Consider the following 6,000-nt stretch of genomic DNA (forward strand, 5'->3'; position numbering starts at 1 on the left):
AAAAGCTTGGTAAAAAGGCTTTGTAAAGATGGTGGCTATCAACCTGAATGGAGCAGATAGGTTCTTTCCTGGTGACCAAGGCAGAGAGCAATAACTAACTCTCATTTTTTTTTGTTTGTTTGTTCTTTTGTTTGTTTTTAGGAGGGGAAGGGAGGGAGAATGAGAGAGGGAGAGAAACATGGATGATAGAGAGAAACACTGACTGGTTGTCTTCCTTACACTCCCCAACTGGGGACTTAACCTGCAACCCAGGCATGTGCTCAGAGGAACCCGCAACCTTTCGCTTTGCGGGATAACACCCAACCAAGCCACACCAGCCAGGCCATAATAATTAGCTCTTAAACCAGGGCTTTTCTTAGTGAAATGTAGGGGATCCTCAATTTATGCAATAGCTATGTGGCCAGAAAATTCCAATCTCAAGTTATCCAGGTCACCCACTATGTGTTCAGTATCTTGGGGAAGGAAAGTGAAGTAGAGCACTCCAAAGTAGTTTATACTTGAGAGAAGTTGAGCTCATGAAATACTGGTGGGTTTAGCCAGAAGGTGAAAACTAGTTTAGAGAGGTTATGTGAGTAAGAGCTGTCAAAGGAGTTCTCACAGGAGGGTAAATTGTGAGCTGAGTCTTAAAGGATGGGGGGATCTCAACAAAAGCAGTATTTTGATTAAAAGGAGACAATGTGAATAAAGTGGCAGCAATTGGCATAGTAACCGTTCAATAATGGGCAGCAGCTACTGCTTCCTCTTTTTCTTCTTCTTCTTATTGCTACTTACAGTTTACAAAACACTTTCTCCTAAATTACTTCATTTGATATTTATCGTAATAACCCTGTGATTGGGCAGGGAGGGTGTTACTGTTTCCATTTTACAGGTGAAGAAAAGGAGGCTCAGGAAAATTAAATACACTGCTCTAGTCACAGAGCAGAAACTGGAACCTACTTGCTTTGAATCTATATAGTGCAGGCTTCCCCCTCTGTGGGGAAAGCAGCAGGCAACTCAAGCAGGCAGAACAGCAGGAACCAGAGAAAGAAGCAGCAAGCCTTGGTAAACCCAATTACATGTCAGTTGCACCAAGAGCTCTCTCTCTGTATCTCTCAGCCTACACACTCTGCTTTCTCCCCTAGAAAGGGCCCATATTCCCAGGGCACAAGTCTTAAACCAGGAAAAGGAAAAACTCATTGATGGACAACCTCAAAAGAGTAGGAAAACTGTGACTAAGAAAAACCATTTCTACAATCTCATTAGCACTACACGCCTACACACACACACACACACACACACACACACACACACACACACACAGCATCGGACCTGCAGGTTGTCAATGGTAAGTTACTAAGCCTGAGGCCTCAAGTAAATTAGGCTGTGTCTCAGAAAAACAAGGTTATGTTACACATATTAAACATTTGGGTGGCTTAAAATGCCATCTGTTTTGCAAGTCTTTCTTTTCTCAAGATCCTGCTGAGTGGTTAGAAGGGCTATCTTCCACACCCTTCACTTAGACCCACCGGAGCACATTGACCCTGTCCTGTCACTTCCCAAGGGGGACTGACTGTCTGTCAGAGCCCTGGGGCAAGGGGCTTCAATGACTGCCTTCAGAATGAGGCTGCCTTCTGGGGTTGCCCCTGGCAACCAAGCTGCTCCAGTGGCTGCATCTCTTAGATGAGACTTGGGAGCTGGAGGAGTTACAGAATGCACTGAGCATGTCAGTCATTGTCCTCCTTTCTTCCTCCCAGCTCCAGACTCCACTCTCCGGAGGAGTACCCATGCTTTCCCCTCACCTGTCTTCCCTAAGTCAACAGGATCAGTCTCAGGCTCTCTGTGAGGATTCTTCCTGAGGTAGGAAGAACGCTTCCAGTTTTCCCTGCACTAATGATCTGGGTACTCAACACATCCTCAGCCAGTCTCCAGCACACTGCATGCCTTTTCACCCATTAAGCGTCAACATCGCTTTCTCCAGGAAGCCTATCCTGAATTGCCTTTGCTGTGCCCTAGGCAGGGATAGGTGCCCACGCCCATGAAACCCTGAGCATCATGATATTATAGTACACATCACCCTGCATGTATTCGTCTGCTTTTATGAGCTCCTTGAGGTTAAGGACTATGTGTTTGTTACTCTAGCACAAGATCTAGCACATAGGTGGCACAAAATAAATGCTTGTTGAATGGCATAAATGAACGAATGAGAACACAAGATTCAGGCAGGAGGAAATGGGGATTGGGGGTGGGGGTGGGACATAGATTTTCAAGCATTAAGTGGAGAAAATAGCACACACAGAGCACAGAGGGGCTCCAGAATGATTCAGCTTCAACTAGAATGTATGGCATAAGCAGCAGAAAAGGTAGGCTGGAGCCAACCAGGACTATCTTGAAAGCTGAATTAATCCTTTTGGAACAGGAAAGTGACAAGCTCAAAGCAGCATTTTAGGAAGACTAATCTGGCCAGGTGTGCAGGACAGACTGCAGCAGAGAGCCTGCTGGCAGGTAGACTAGTCAGGAGGCTGTTTTGACAGTCCAGACTTGACATGTAAAGGGTCTAGACAAGAGCAGTGACAAGGGGAAATTTAAACAAGAAATAAACCACCCAACTCTGTTGGATGGCTTCCTCATACAGCCTAGGAATGTCAGCCACCACCTCACCTTGGGTAATTAGCATCTTCTTGTTGCCGTCTGAACTGACTGGGCACTGAGCGCTTTTTTGCTCTCTGCGCAAATCTTAGCTGCCATCCTAAGTGCAGCCATCACCTCCAGTGGACTGAGTGGTAAATGGGGTGGAGAGTAAATCTAGAAGAGTGTTTCCCAAACCAGTCTTCCTGGAACAGCAGTCTGTTGTATGTTAGTAGGTATCTAGCAAAGAAAAGAATGAGTCCTCTGCTCAGATAATTTTAGAAAACTTCAGATTCAACAAAGGACAAAGCGATTTCTTTACTGTATTATCTCAAGGGTGCCATATACCCCCTAGTGTTTATCAACCTTGTATGGCAATGGAGACTTTTTCACAGCACACTCATTCTTAGCTCCTAAAGCGGCACTCACAAAACAGCTGGGAGACACTGGCATCAAATTTGTTTGCCTTGACTCCTGCAGGATGCATCTGGACTACATATGTAGATCACACTGTCTGCATGCCCACCACCTGTGCTTAGAGGAATAGCTCCCCACAGCCTCCCTCAGAAGCCGTGGAGAAGCTGCTCACAAGCTCCTGCTTTGAAGCCAGTGTACCTGTCCTAGCTCTACCACTTAATAGTTATCTAAGCTCTCTGCACTTCAGTTTCCTTATCTACACAATGGGGAAAATATTAGAACCAACTTTGCTGGGGTTGTTTGGACAATTATATTCATAAGATAAACAATGTAATGTGCTGAACACTGCGCCTGGTACATGGTAGCACCTCAATAAATGTGAGCTATTCTTTTTACCTTATCCAGCCAAGTACTCTACGATGGGAGTCTGAGCACTCCAATCAGATCTCTTGAACTGAGACAACCTGGTGAGGCCTGGTATAGAAAGGTAAGGGGGTCAGATGCTCTCTTTATGGAACTAGGAATGGAATATGGCTATCAATTTGGTGTTCCCACCCCCACTCCCACCCCAGGTGCAATAATTTGCAAGAACAGCTCACAGAACTAAGGACTTTACTTACACTTACCGGTCCATTACAAAAGACACTATAGAGGATAAAAATGAACAGCCAGATGAAGAGGTACACAGGACAAGGTCTGGAAGGGTCCCGAGCACAGGAGCCTCTGTCTCCATGGATTTGGAGTGCACCACCATCGTGGCACATGAATGCAGTCACCAAACTAGAAGCTCTCTGAACTTTGTCATTTAGGGACTTTTGTGTAGGTTTCATCACATAGTCAATCTCCAGCCCCTCTCCCCTCCTCAGAAGCTGGGGGAAATGGGGTTGAAAGTTGTAGACTTTCAATCAAGGCTTCGTCTTTCGATGACCAGCTCTCATCCTGAAGCTATCTGGGGTCCCACCAAGAGTTGCTTCATTAGAACAACAGAATCTTCTATTACACTGGAAATCCCAAGGAATTTAGGAGCTCTGTATCAGAAATAAAAGATGCTGCTATTACTCCTACAATTCAGGAACTTACAAGGGTTTGAAGAGCACTTTGTGAGAAACTGGGGGAAATAATCAAATATGTATTTCCTATTATACCACAGGTACCAACTCAACAGGCGTTTACAGATTCTTTTTTAAAAAGATGTTATTTATTTATTTATTTTTAGACAGAAGGGAAGGGAGGGAGAAAGAGAAGGAGAGAAGCATCAATGTGTGGTTGCCTCTCACTCAGTCCACTGAGCCACACCAGCGGGCACTACAGGTTCTTACTGTATAAGTAAGAAGCTCATGTCACATCCTCTGTGACTACAGGGGACACCGTTTCACCACATCTTTTATTCTCCCTTCATCCCTCCTTGCCCTCACCACATACATACCTTTTCTGGTGCCTACCTTGAACCCAACAGCTTTTATACCTTCCAAGCTGAGGCCTTTGTCTTTATCAGACAGAATGAAGGAATGGGGAAATATTCCTTCCTCCAATATGGCATTTTACAAGGTGCTTATTACCTGATTTTGATAAAGGCCCTCTGAGGGAGGTATTTTTATCCATATATTAGAGATGAAAAACTAAAGTGTAAAGAACTCAAGTAATAACTCAAGGTCATACAGCTACCTGGGGTAGAATCAGGATGTGAAACCCAGCACTTGTGAACTCTAAGCCAGGGCCCAGTTAACTGTATCCTCTAATCTGGCCTCTACCTCAACCCAGGACACAGGGTCATATCTGTATACTCTGGAATCTCAGCCTTGATCTGACCTAGAAATTGTTTCTGGGCAGGCTATACTCAGTTCTGCGTATTTGTGGGTAGGCAACAGCCTAAATACCTAGCTTTGCCTCTGGAAATGACCTTTGAGAAGAGGTGAGCTGGCAAGGCACCCAGGGAGGCCAGGAACAAATTCTTGGGTCTGCCCATTCTTGTCACACACTCTCCTCTAGGGAAATCCCTAACAGCTGTGATATGGTTGGGTTCAATATTCTGCCCTGACGCTGTTTCACAGCAGCTAAAACACTTGAGTTAGAAGATACTAAGATTGAAAACCACTCAGTGCAAAGAAACATTATTTCTTGTTACTACTCTTTCTGTTCTCTGGGCACCAGGGACTCAGGAAGTCTCAGGCAGCACGATTATCTGAGAGTTTTTTGAGTCTCTTTCATTAGCCATGCTAAAAGCCATCTCGTCCTTCTCTAGCCTCCAGAGAGGGCCTGAACCTAAGCACCCTTAAGCAGAAGATGGGTGCCTATTTTCTTTGTTTTCCTCTTTAGATCTGTCCCTCTTCTTCTCCTGCAGTGGGAACCAAATTCTTCTCACTCATGATCCAGCTTCCACATCCTCGGACTCACTCTACCTCTCCATCAACCACCAGCATGCTCACAGAAGCTCTTAGAGGGCAGCCCAACACCCCTCATTTTTATCTTATGAATTCCAGGATGTACAATTTCTTCATTATAAGGGGGAAAACATACATCCCTTCATCCTCCCTATCCTGTAGGAATGAGAAGGCAGGTGACTTGAGCTCTCATTCTCCCCTATCCAAATTGCTACCCTCCCCAGCTCCACTTCCGCCGTCAAAGCTTGTGATGGCACACAGACTAAGAAAGCCACATAAGTTCCCCCAAAGGGACATGGAAGACAGCTCCAAACTTTTTAGTTTCTCTCAATATATACGCTCACTCAACTCTCTCTCCCCCGCACCTCCTCCTCTTCTTTCTCCTTTCCCCCTCCTTCTCCCTTTCTCTCCCTGCCTCCATCCAAGAAGATGTTAATGGAGTTGTCCATCAAGTGCAGCAGCTTACCAGAGTGTTAGGCTGATTGGGCAGAGGCCTGAACTCATTTATTCCAAACTATAGCCCCTACCACATATCTCAGGTTTTTATCTTTTCATTCCCACATTGTGTCTTAGCCAGGTCGCTAAATGCCAGCTCCCC

The sequence above is a fragment of the Pteronotus mesoamericanus genome, unplaced genomic scaffold (assembly GCF_021234165.1).
Source record: "Pteronotus mesoamericanus isolate MK-2021 breed Mesoamerican mustached bat unplaced genomic scaffold, CSHL_Meso_final contig_2, whole genome shotgun sequence".
NCBI lineage: Eukaryota > Metazoa > Chordata > Mammalia > Chiroptera > Mormoopidae > Pteronotus > Pteronotus mesoamericanus.